This window comes from Anas platyrhynchos, chromosome 1 (assembly GCF_047663525.1).
Source record: "Anas platyrhynchos isolate ZD024472 breed Pekin duck chromosome 1, IASCAAS_PekinDuck_T2T, whole genome shotgun sequence".
Taxonomy (NCBI): domain Eukaryota; kingdom Metazoa; phylum Chordata; class Aves; order Anseriformes; family Anatidae; genus Anas; species Anas platyrhynchos.
In genome coordinates, this window is record NC_092587.1 from 152243170 (window position 1) to 152256156 (window position 12987).

The window sequence follows — 12987 nt, forward strand, 5'->3', positions numbered from 1 at the left end:
GAGGGGCTTGAGGGGAGGGGAGTTGCAACCCTGTGGTTTGTAACCCAGCCTTAGTCCTTAGGCAGGTAAGGGACTGCAGTAGGGAAGGGACAGGGCTGTCTGAAGGGTGGTCTGATCTGCACTCTGCCATGAGATCCAAGGGTGCCTGGGGCAGCCATCAAGGATGGACACCCAGCAGGATGGGCCAGCAGGGGGGTGACTTCACCCAGCACCTACCAAACACAGCACTGAGCACTTAGGCCACATAATATAATCCTTAGGTAGGGCTGTTTTAATATATTTATATATTTTTTCTACATTACATAAGACGTTCCTATCTTTATATAAATATATGTTAATTCATAGCATAACTACTACATATTAGATATTTATGATCTCCATATATTTAAAATTTAAGTTGTTCATCCATCTTTCTCATTCCAAAGTCTAATTCCTACTTGTCTCATCCCGTAGATATCCTAAGAGCACAATTATAAGATCAAGGCTTGTGACAAGCACAGCTGGAGAAGAAATCCCAGTTCGCTCTTTTTATTTAAAATTACTCATGGTTAGGGTAATCAGGTTGTAAATGACCCGGGTTCAGTTTCTTTTCTGCCACAAGGGAGTTCAAACATATCTCCCATTTCCCAGGTTAATATTCCAAGCAAATTACTTTTGTGGGCCTAATTCCATTCCTTTGCATGAGAGAATATTTAAAAGCCTTTGCCCATTTAATCCTCATCTTCCCTGAGAACGCTCCAAACGCTACACGATGAGTAGGAGTCATGGTGTGCCTTGTGCTCTGTGTAAATCCCTCCTCTTACTCTGCCTTCCTGACTACAAAACCTGCTGATTCAGAGGAGTTTTAGCAGGTGCTCTGCCTGCCACTTTGTCCCAGGAACACTGAGGTGTATATGATGCTGGATTCTGTGATGCTTTCTCTTTTCAGGCTCAAAGGTGGCATGTAAAAACAATTCGCAGGCTGCATAATTCATTCACTATGGTGGCTCTTTTGGAGCAGCTAAAACCGTGGATTATAACCCAGGAATGGCCATGGTCAGTGAGATCCAACATTGGCCTGGGCACAACCTGCCTTCTCTAGTTTGATGACAACTCCGGTGGGAATTTGGTTGAGAATTTCACTTCTTGGATTCCCTTGCTGCAGGTTTTGCAGCCATAGGAAACAAAGCATTGGGTGTGTTTTTAGTACCAGAAGAACAAGTATCACAGGTTTTATCAGCAGAAATTCCAAGATTATGCAAGACACCGGAAACATGACTGTTTCAGAGATTAGTGAATCGACAGAAGCTAAAGCAAAAGAACAGCCTGTGGCTTTTTTTTTTTTTTTACTGAGAATTTATTCTGATAAGAAAACACAAAGAAAAGCATGCAGGGGTGTCACAAACTGCTGGCAAAACGTGTCACTCACTGAAAAATATTATCCCTTTTTTATCAGAAACTCTTCAGAATAACTGTTGTCATTGTTGTGGTTGTTCTCAACTTTTGCTGCTAATGATTGGCCTGGGAGAATTGCCTCCTTTCAGGGCTTCACAACTCCAATAGTTTAGTTGATAATTTTGGAAACAAACTTTTAAAAGGCTTTTATATGCTACTTGTTAGTGGCTTATGCATTCTCCCACTAGATTCCTTCTATGCCAAGCTGTAGGGAGGCTATTCCCCTTTGTGTGGAACAGGTAAATATTACTTGCTGGGGGGAGTGCAAGCACACAGTTAAGGATTACTCTCCTGCATAGTGTTCAGGGCACTAACTGGAAGTAACATACATTTTAGTGCTAATAATCGTTTTAACATTAAAAAAAAAAAAAAAAAAAAAAAAAAACTTAATATAGCATAGGCAAACAATAATTTCAGCGGAAACCCAAATCTACCTTCCTGCAGATGATCTCCCCTATATAGAAATACATGACATGTAGAAAGTGTGTTGTAAATGAATGCTCTATTTATTTATTTATTTATTTGTTTATTTTTCTCTTGATAGAATCTGCTCCAGTAATTTCATGATCAATTTCATTTTGGGGAAAAATGCCGTGCTGATAAGTAGCCCTTAGACTGGTTGTTTGGTCTTTTTCTAGAACTGAGAGGTATGTGTGAGGACCTCATCAGGCAGAGGTAGAAACTGATTAAAAGTTTTCCAGGCGAGCAGGACTAGGCAGGTGATCGTCCCCTTGTACTTTGCTCTGGTGAGGCCGCACCTTGAGTGCTGTGTTCAGCTTTGGGCTCCTCACTACGAGAAGGACACTGAGGCCCTGGAGTGTGTCCAGAACAGGGCTACGAAGCTGATGAAGGGCCTGGAGCACAAGGCCTGTGAGGAGCGGCTGAGGGAACTGGGGGTGTTTGGTCTGGAGAAGAGGAGGCTCAGGGGAGACCTCATTGCTCTCTGCAGCTACCTGAAAGGAAGGGGTGGGGAGCTGGGGGTCAGCCTCTTCTCATGGGTAGCTAATGATAGGACCAGCGGAAATGGCCTCAAGTTGCTCCAGGGGAGGTTCAGGTTGGCAATGAGGAGACATTTCTGCTCAGGAGGAGCAGTCAGGCACTGGGACAGGTTGCCCAGGGAGGTGGTGGAGTCACCGTCCCTGGGGGTGCTCAAGGAGAGGTTGGATGTGGTGCTTGGGGACATGGGTTAGTGGGTGACACTGGTGGTAGCGTGATGGCTGGACCAGATGATCTTAGAGGGCTTTTCCAGCTTTAATGATTCTGTGATTCCATAATGACCACTGGCAACCATTTGCCCCCTGCTCCCAGCAGGTGTATTAATTGTGCCTGAGCACTTCATGGAGATAAAACAGGTCAGGGATTACAGTTTGTGAAGGCTGATGCTACCTTGCTTTGAGGAGATCTGAGCAGTACAGTACTGCTGAACGTAAGGTACTTCTGTAAGTGATCGGAGGCCAGCTTTTAGGGAGCTCTGATCCCAACGATGGAGGGGTCTGTGTGCCTCCTCGATAAGATGGCAGCAGAGCAGGATTACAGCAGAAGGGGAAGGTGAGCACATCGAGTGCCTTCGTCCTTTTGTAGATCTAAAACTTCCTTGCCAACAGGGACATGTCATTGACCACATTACCTATGGGACTGGCGGGAGTGGAGGCATGGCGTGAGCTTCCCTCAGCCCATGGTGCTGCATGGCAGCAATGCCAGCAAGGTGCCAGGGCAGAGGTCCCTCTGGCTTTGTGCCCTCTTTCCTGAGGCATGGTTCTCCTGTGGCTAGATGTGGCTCAGGATCATTGCAACAGCTGCGCTGCAACCTGCAAATACACCGCGGGGCACGGTGGCGTGTGACGTGTGCCTCTCCTCCAGGTCAAAGCATGGCAGCTGTTCCAGGAAGAGCCTATCCTCTTGAACAGGAGCCAATTCACCTCCTAAGCAAACAGTGCAGTATTTGGACTAACCACACAGCACTCAGAAACTTAGCTGGTTGTGCCATCGCTGTGCTTGCTTGGTTTTATTACTTGCACATCTGCTGGTTGCTTTTTTTTATTATTATTATTTTTTGAATCTTTTCTCAGGAATTAGCTTAAGTACCTGCCGTCACTTTATGAACGACCTCAAACATTTAACACAGTTCCTTTCAGGCTTTTGGTACACTACCAAGATACCTATGTGCTTTTTCACACTATTTCAGACGGTGCTAGAAACGTGCAACAAGTCCGATAGCTGACTCACGAAAGTAAAAGGGAGTGACTGAATGACATAAAGAGAGATCTGCCAGGTGAAGACTAATACTAAACCTACAAGGAAAATGCTGGGAAGATTATACAGCTGTCACTGTGTATACAAGGCTAAATTGAGCTTAAATTGACCGCTTAGCCTAGGCAATAGGGCAGAGCCTTCAGAGAGGGAAGTGTGCCAAGGGAGAAGTGGCGATGCCTCTCAGCAAACATCAAACAGGCTCCTCGAGGAGGAAGAGTGGGCACGTGGCACCAGCCACAGCACAGACCAAGCAGTAATGGCCTTGGGAGAAGCTGAATTTATGACCGTTTTCAGCAGTTGCTATAGGTAAGGTTGCTGTGGGGTCCCTGGTGAGTTTTAAACCGGCACAAGAGAAAGCGTGGGAGGATTGCTGCCTGCCTGGCCCACCTCTGCCGTGTTGGGAGCAGGCCTGGTTCAGGCCGCACCAATTAGTCTGCTCAGCCCTCGGGGCGTAATCATGCAATCATTGCTACCATTAGTACCAATTACAGGAATTAGAAAGAAACAAACCTTTATATTAGGAAAAAGTGGAATATGTTTGTGGATAAAACAAAGGAGAGTGCTTTATTTTTTTTCATAGCTCTATGACCCCCAAATCCATTCAGCTGGTTACTAGTTCAGCAGTCAGCATGGTTAGTAATTAGTAGCATCACTGTAGTTCCAAGCGTAAATGGCACTCTTGGTGGTCACTGTTTTTTGAGAGCTTTCAGATCAAGCTAATCTGGGTACCGACCCATTCTAGACGCATCCTGGAGTAGACTTAAATCAGTCAGTAGAGGAAGTTTAGTTCTGTCCAGAGGGTATCTATGAGCTGGCCAAAGAATATGAATATCTATCTATCTATCTATCTATCTATCTATCTATCTATCTATATTTTGTCCTGAACAGTCTTTTCTTGGATCTTAGATAAGAGTTAAAGTAGAGTTTAAAATAATAATAATAATAAAAAAAGCTGAAATATATGTATATATATATATATATAATATACATTATATATATATATATTAATATATATATCTATATTAAACCGATTCTATTCTGTAAGTGGAAACACACAGACAACTGGCACCATTTGGTTACTACGAATTAATCTGTGGTCAAATTTCTCAAGTATTCTTGCCCAATATCCTGTGGCAACTCATGCAGAAATCTGCACTCATGGACAAAGATTTCCCCAAGTCTAATTCCTGATGGTGAATTTTGTGCCATTGTAAGACAAATCACGTTTATGAAATTCAGATTATGAGGAGCCTTCTGGAATGATGCTGTAAAAGCTGTAGAGCCAATTTGGGATGTGGCTGGTGGAAATCTACACAAGATCTGTGAAGGAATTCAGGCAGTTAAATACTTTTGAGGCTTCCATTTTTCCATGGATTTAAATTGGGAATTATGTGCCAAATTAGGAGCAAAGCATTCAGATGTATTGAGCGTGCATTATGTTTCTTAGGTCTTAATTTCAGTCCTTAAATTTTGTAAGTGGGTATTTCTTGACTCATAGAAATAATATTTATGGTAACATTTCTCCCAGCTAGTACTATAGGGATTGCTCTACCAGATGTCTGACGCTGTCCAGGCTTCCTATGGATCAAGCTCCATAGGAAGTGCTGCTTAGAAAGGGAGTTTCTCAGGAATCTCTTCACTTCTGGAATTTTGTGCCCTGGAGTATGAGATAACTTACCTGTGTTAGCAATGTGATCTAATTGCAATGACTGTTTACCGTAAAGGATTAAGCCTTCCTCGATTTCAAAATACTTTGGTGTTGGGTATGAAATGGTGCATCTTAGCTTGACAAATACATTATGAATTGTTTGAAAAAAAAAATCTGATTATTTATTTTAAATATGGAGATTTTAATTTTCATCCTCTGCTTCCAGTATTGAAAACAGGAGATGTCAGAGTGCAGTTTCCCTGCTCTGCATTGCCACGTTTCTCTCATGACTACTTACACTAACCAGTCTGAGGGAAAAATCTCAGCCCCCAGTGCCAATCAAGCTCACAGACCCTACTTCTGGGAAATATTCCCATCAAAATAAATAAAATCCCAAGCTGGTGAAAAGTTGTTCTCTCATATGCTGGCTTTTCAAGCATCAGAGGAAGTGGGATTGTGCAAAGTGATGCCTGAGCATGTTGTGTTGCCCCTACTTACCCCTTGGGACCTAACCTGTGCTGAAATAGCACTTGGGGAGCCACCAGCTAAAATGATGCATAGGTTGTCTTAAATTACACCAGGCATCAGGCTGACACCCTCATCAGATGCTACAGAAACAGCTGCAAGTCATCTTTGTCCCATCAAAGTGCTCTGTGGCACTCTTGTAGCACCCAGAGAGGCTGTAGGACCGTGGGCGTCCTCCTCAGGATGACGATGGGAGGTGGCCTGCAGAGGGCTATGGCACGTGGCTGGTTCGTGCCTCTTGCTCTGGGGTCAGAACAACCAGGGCCCGGCAGGAAATGGGTGAAAAGATTGCGAAAGGAGGAGATATCAGCTGGTGATTTGTGCTGGAAGGTGGCAAGCGAGTAACCTTGCCCCATTTTATGGCGGTGCTTCACCTGCAAGTGCCCGCTGTGAGTGAAATTGCCTGGGCTGGTGCTGCACTTTATCAATTTCACTCTCAGCAGGTTCCGCAGGTGAAGCATTTCATTGCGGGGGTCGGACTCTGCTCTCCCCTTGGCAGCCTGAAATGGAAAGTGGGGAAAGGAAAGAAGGCAATAAATAGCCTGAGAAAAGCAAAAGCGGGACAGAGAGTGGCAAGAAACAGAACGCGTGTTAAATGGTAGCGGCGATTCAGTGCGCCTAGCCCCCTAATTCTGGGGGAACCCGACACCTGAAAGAGCTTTACTTGGCTGTTTTAAACTTTACACTTGGAAATAAAAGCAATAAAAGTGCTTTATGGCTTGAAGTGAAAATAAAGGTGAATGTTATATTGCCATGTTGTAAATACTGTGTAAGATGCTGTTGGTAAAACTAGAAGATAATTCTTTCAGTATTCACCCTAACAGACAAATATAGTCTCTGTTTCTGGGAGAAATCCAAAAAATAATAATAAAAAAAAAATCCTGTTTTTCTAAATTCTGCATTTTGGAATTTATATGCCTTGATTTTTTTTTTTTAATATATTTTTTTTTAATTGTTGTTGCCCTTTCTTAAGAAAACCTGTGTGTGACTTTCAGTGTTGGCTGGTTCCACTTCCCTTGGCTTCAGGGAGAAGTTCAGCATCCAAGATCAGAACCAAGCAAAATTGGTAACCACATCTGAACATTTGACTTCTGGTAACCGGGGAAATAGTCCCTGGACAGGGACGTCAGTGCAGCGTTAAAGTTCACAGACAAGTCTGTTTCCAGTCAGTTACATCCTACAGCTTACAGGAACGAGGGACAGCTCAGAGCTGAAGCCTTTGAGCTGGCTTCCAGCTCCTGTGGGAGCTTTCTGCTTGGAGCTCATTGCAGAGCTGCAAGCCCAGCGCTTCAGCTGCAGTGAGCTGATTCCCTGAACCAGATCCCGGCACGCAGCAGATTTGCACTCTGTGGCTGGGGAAGTGATGCACGTCACCTCCTGTAGGATCCATCTGACAGCATCAGAAATTCTGTCCTAATTATGTGTCCGGGGGGGGGGCGACTGCACCATGCAGCCTGTTCCTGAAGTTCTGGGGTTAAAGAGTGGCTTTTTGTTTCAGTGCCTGCCCGGTGGCAGGAGGCTGTACCTGCTTGCTTTAGCTTTGCTGCTGTAAGGTGGGAAAAGTGGCTGAAAGGAAGGCGACCTGGGTGGAAACGATCACAAATCAGCACAGCTCTTGAGCTTCAGGAGAGACGGGAGTGGAAGCAATGGAATAATGAACTTAAAACAGAAGACTTCAACCCACTCAAAGAATTGGTAAATGCAGTCTTGTGGAAAGGAATTTTAATGGGAAAGGGCACCCTGGAGGACTGTCAGTTCCTAAAAGGTTCCTAAAAGAGGCGCTGAAGATCCGATGAAAAACTGCGGTGGTGCAGGAGACTCACAGCAAGGACGGGGAAGAGACCGCTTTGGCCACAAAAGAAGGGCTTTAATGACCTGCCGATAAAAAAAGATGGTGCAAAAGGTGGCTTCGTTTTTTGTAGGCAGGCAACACAAGTAAAGCTTTAAGGCTGTCCCACGTGATGCCCTTATGGGCGCACCGGGGAAACGCGTTCTTCATTAAACTGCTGTGAGGTCGGAAAGAGGAAGCAAGGGATCGGGCAAGCGTGTGGAAGACAGACGAGGAAGAAAGAGGGGTGGAGAGGGAGGACAGCACAAAACAGAGTAGATTTTTTTTTTTTTTTTTTTTTTTTTTTTAACTCTGAGAATATCAGAATGGTCCAAAGTTTAAAAAAAAAATAAACTGCAACTGCTCCGACAAAGAAGTCCTTTTGCTTTCTAAAGGGCATCTGAGTATCGAAATTTGAAGGATGAAAAAAAATCACAAGGTGCAATGTTATAATGGGTAGACTGTAGGGACTCTGCAATATGTAGTTTTGTCAGCTCACACCCACAGACTGGTTTAATAATGTTATTTGCCCTTGTTTGCAGCCAAAGCTCTTTCATAGGTGCCGCCGCTGCCCTTTGCAAAGCTGGGAGTGCTGAAATGACTCAGGGGAAGGGGAGCACCGGGAGTGGGTGGTCTTCCTATTCACTTTTGTGTAAGATCTCCTTTCGGAACTTGGCGCAGGCATTATTTCACATGCTTTTAGTATTTTTATCAATACGTCCCAATCAGTAACAAAATGGAGGCTACTCTAAGATTTAATTAAAATAACAATCAGTGGGATTAGGACGTCAAAAATTGATATAAAACGTCAGCCAGGGGAGTTATCATCTCTGTTATTGTTTGTAACAAATACGTTATAAATCCGAGGAATCTGGAAATTTCAGATTACATCCTGATTCATATCTTCCATACCCACCAAAGCCAGTAAGGTTATGTGAATTACAGATAAACACAACATTGCTGCTTCGGTTTAAGACTGGTGGGAGGACGGTTGCTCAGATGTGAAAATATCAGTGCGTGTAATTTACATAGGGAAGAGACACAAATGCTCAGAAAGTTTTGGCAAAAAGATAAAGGTGTTCTCAGTGACCTTTTCTCTGGAAATCGCGGTACACTGCACACACACCATCAGCATGCAGACGTGTAGGAGCTGAAAATAGTGGCTGTCGAGAAAAGAATCTCACTTGAGGTGTTATTTTGCTAACAAGGCAAACCTCAGCCATGAGATTCTTACCAGGAAAATCATCTGTAAACACTCCCACGTGGCGGGTAGGTCTGTAATGCTTGCTTTGGACTGCTCAGGAAGAGATCTTTTTGTTTTCCATGTTTAGATTTGAACACGAAGAAATATGGTGCAGTGCCACCATGATGAAGAAAGGCAGCACAACCCCAAATCTGCCAGGGACAAGATTCTCACAAGTCAGCTTTTTTTGCAGATTAAGTGGTCTCCTACTAGAGTGGCTTTGCAATGTGCAGAATACTTGAATTAAAAATAGAATTAAAACAGTAGAAAATTTAAGTGTGGAAGGTGTGGTTATTATTCTGGCGTTATACAATGCTGGCGCCTGCCGTGCTGTATTCAGAGATACCCAAACTGGATACGTATGGTATGTTTGAGGATGCTTTTTCATCATGGATGAGAATTTTATACAGTTCCCTCTTCACGTAGATGAATGGGTGTAGAAGGGTAGTCTGGTAGGCTGACAGTGCACCCAGTCTGTGGGTTCACGTGGACCACAGTGCCTCTGAGTGCTGTGTTTGTGACTGGAGCACACTGTATGCTCCAGGAGCTTTGCAAGCCAAAAGAAGAGCAACCCCTGGTAGCTCGGCCTGCCAAGATTTGGGAATCTGGAAGTGATTACAGACAATCCACAGATGAGTCCGCTAGTGCCTCAGCACCTCTGATGCAGTGGGAAAGACTTAATAAAGGACATCTGTATGTTTGTGGGATCAGGCTGAATGAAAAATGCATGCAGCTGAGTACGCAACCCATGCATTCATTGCTCTGAGTTGTGTGATAAATTTGGGTTGTAGCAAGTCCTATATCTTGTGCTGGTGGCTGCCATTGTGTTGATTGTTTGTAGCTTCTCTCAGATTTCATCTGTGCTAGCAAAGTAGGACAGTATGTAAATTGTTAAGTTTTATGGAAAGAAATAAGATTATAGAATCACAGAAATGTTGTTTGGAAGGGACCCTGGAGATGGCCTCACTCAAAGCAGGACTATCACAGAATGGTTTGGGTTGGAAGGGGCCTTAAAGCCCACCCAGTCCCACCCCCCTGCCATGGGCAGGGACACCTCCCCCCAGCCCAGGCTGCCCACAGCCCCATCCAGCCTGGCCTTGAGCACCTCCAGGGATGGGGCACCCACAGCTTCTCTGGGCAGCCTGTGCCAGGGCCTCACCACCCTCACAGTGAAGAATTTCTTCCTTATAGATATAAGGAAGATATAGACATAGATATATCTATAAGGAAGAAATTCTTCACTGTGAGGGTGGTGAGGCCCTGATGATATAAGGAAGAAATTTTTCTTCCTTATATCATAAATCTCTCCTCTTTTAGTTCAAAGCCATTCCCCCTTTTCCTATCCCTACACTCCCTGACAAAGGGTCCCTCCCCAGCTTTCCTGTAGCCTTCTTTGTAAGGCCACTAGAAGGTCTCCCCAGAGCCTCCTCTTCTCCAGGCTGAACAACCCCAATGGGACTTTACCCAAGGACCTCCAAGGAAGGAGCCTCTGTCACCTCCCTGGGGCACCAGGTGGAGAAGGTTTCCCTAGTGTACAGCCTGAGCCTCCCCACCCACCATGTGTGGCTGTTGCCCCTTGTTACATCCTCTGGCACCACCAAGAAGAGCGTGGCTCTGTCAGCTTTGATCAGGCTTGAATCCCCAAGCCTGTATCTCTTGACAGGACGTGCCTTGATCTCCCAGGGACACCAGAAATCTTTATCCTTCTCCCTTGATTCCCCACACCCACCTTTGTTTTTCACAAGCCTCACGTATCCATCTTCTTCCATTTCTCTTCTATCCACACGTTCTTCCCTGAATGGTGCTCTCTTTATGCACCGCTGCTGGCAAGCCAGCCCTGGCCCTCTCCCTGTCACTAACACGGAGCATTGGGGCTGGAAGTTTCAGGAAAAAGCAGCTTCTGTGGGTGGAGAAACACCAACGAGAGGGCATGGCCATGGCCCACTGCCCTCTCCGCTGCTCTTTGCTACCGCACTGAGCCAAATAACGAAGCATTTGTTCCTGACAGCAGATGGGGAGGAATTGGCAAGGAGCCCGGATTCGTATATCTTAATCTCTGTCTACTCAGCTGTAAGGAAAGAGAATTTATCTCAAAAGAACATCATTCATTTGACTTTGCCACCAAATATTTGCTCACTGATAGCTTTTTTTTTTTTTTTTTTCTCACACCGTTCTCCTAAGGGAACAAATGGAGTGTTATATTTCCAGCTACAGAGAAAAAAAAAATTATCTGGGGGCAAATTATCTGAGTATGGAAGTAAGGCCATTCACTGAAAGGCAGATTACTTCTGACGAGGGTGTCGTGCCCCGTACAAGCTTTTATGTCTCTATAAAATGCTGTGCTGCTTCACGTATTGTAATAGAAGGGAAGCCAGGCATTCGAGGCATAGGAAGTGTTGTCTTGGGTTTGCTCCGAGGAAGCCACACTGAGGTGGATGAGCTGAGGAGTTCCTGGGTAGATTACAAACTCACATGGGAGGCTGCTCCTCTGAGGAGTCCTGGAGACTGTCCTGGGCTTTCATTGCACTGGAAGCCTGTTCTGTTATGGATGGACAAAAAAAGGAAATCAGTAATAAGCTGGCAAGTAACGTATTTCAACATGTGAGAGATCACAACCATATTCCTGTATGTAGAGTATGACAACAAACCTTTAAACACCCATAACCTTGTTATTTTTAATCCTTTTAAGCTTCATGCAGCACCGTGTAACAGCAAATGTGCATTTAATTTTTCTCCCTTGTCCACCTTTTCCAACCCTTGTGTAACTGGGAAGAGGGGTGGACAGGGGAAACTCCTGCAGAAGTTTGGATGGGATATAGGCTAAAATCCCCACCGTGGAGCTGTGCTCCTTCCCTCCTTGGTGCTTGCCCACTCTTTTGAATAAATTGCTGAGTGAGGGAGGGACTGCTGGCTGGGGACCAGTGGGACCCATCCTGGGCAATGACTGAGTGACTCCTGCTAAAGGGGCCAGGCTTTAAAGTCCTGAGTTTACCCACGTCTGCCAGCGCTTGTCGGGGCTATATTTAGACTATAGCCTTAGTGAGTAAAAGACACATCAGGAAATAGCAGCTAGTGCTGTGTGCTGTGCCTCAGGCTCCCCCAAAACCACAGTTTTCCCACTCCCATGCCGCCCCGAGCGGAGCAGCCACACACGTCTGCACCGTGCCACCGGGGCAGAGGCTGCAAACCCGCTTAGGACCTGGTGCTCCCGAGGAGGGCTGCCAAGCTCTCCCCGGCTGTCTGCTGATAAGCTTTGGTGCTTTGCAATTCCCCTTTCCAATTACCGGCCCTGCTCCCTGCGCCGGCCGGGCCTGCCGCGTGCTGCTGGCTCCGCAGCTACCTGGGGGCTCTCGGACGGAGGGGTGGAGGTGATGGGAGGCACGGGGTGCAGAGCGGGGAGGTGTCCAGGTGCTCTCACCTCACGGATGTCTTCTGCAGAAGGCCTTGGAGTCGTGCTCATGGCTGGGGGTTGAGTGACCTTGCTGAACGACACAAACACGGTCTTTCCGTGGGCCCCCTGTTGGAAAAGTCCTCGTTGCTGGCAGGAGGGTGACTCACGGGAGCGCCCGGGTGAGGGGTGTTGTGGTGTGACCCCCGTCACTGGAGGCCAAATGGCAGAAACAACCTTTTGAAGCGGCTTGGGTATGACTGACCCGTTTGGGTACCCTTAGGTTCCTACAGGCAACCCCCCAAGCTTCATTTTACAACAACACAACCAAAATTCAATACCAAACCCATGCTTCCGGCTACGGTGGGCTCGATGCTTCCCCTTACCATAGGCACATCCCATTTTTGATAACATCCCCCTAAAATTATTCACAGCCCCAGTAATGGCCCCTCTGGTCTCCCAGCCACCCAGCAGCCATCCTGCAGCCACCGGTGGGCTGCTGCCTCACCTCGCTGCTGCACCGCATCCCCTGGGGGAAACCCCAGCTTGTTTCCCCCTTCCCTAAATTCTCTCTTCCCAGGGGCTGGGCTCCTGACCCAGGTTGGTACCGAGGTTTTATTGGTGTGAGACTGGAGTCAGTCTCAGGCTGCCACTGCAGGGAACACGCT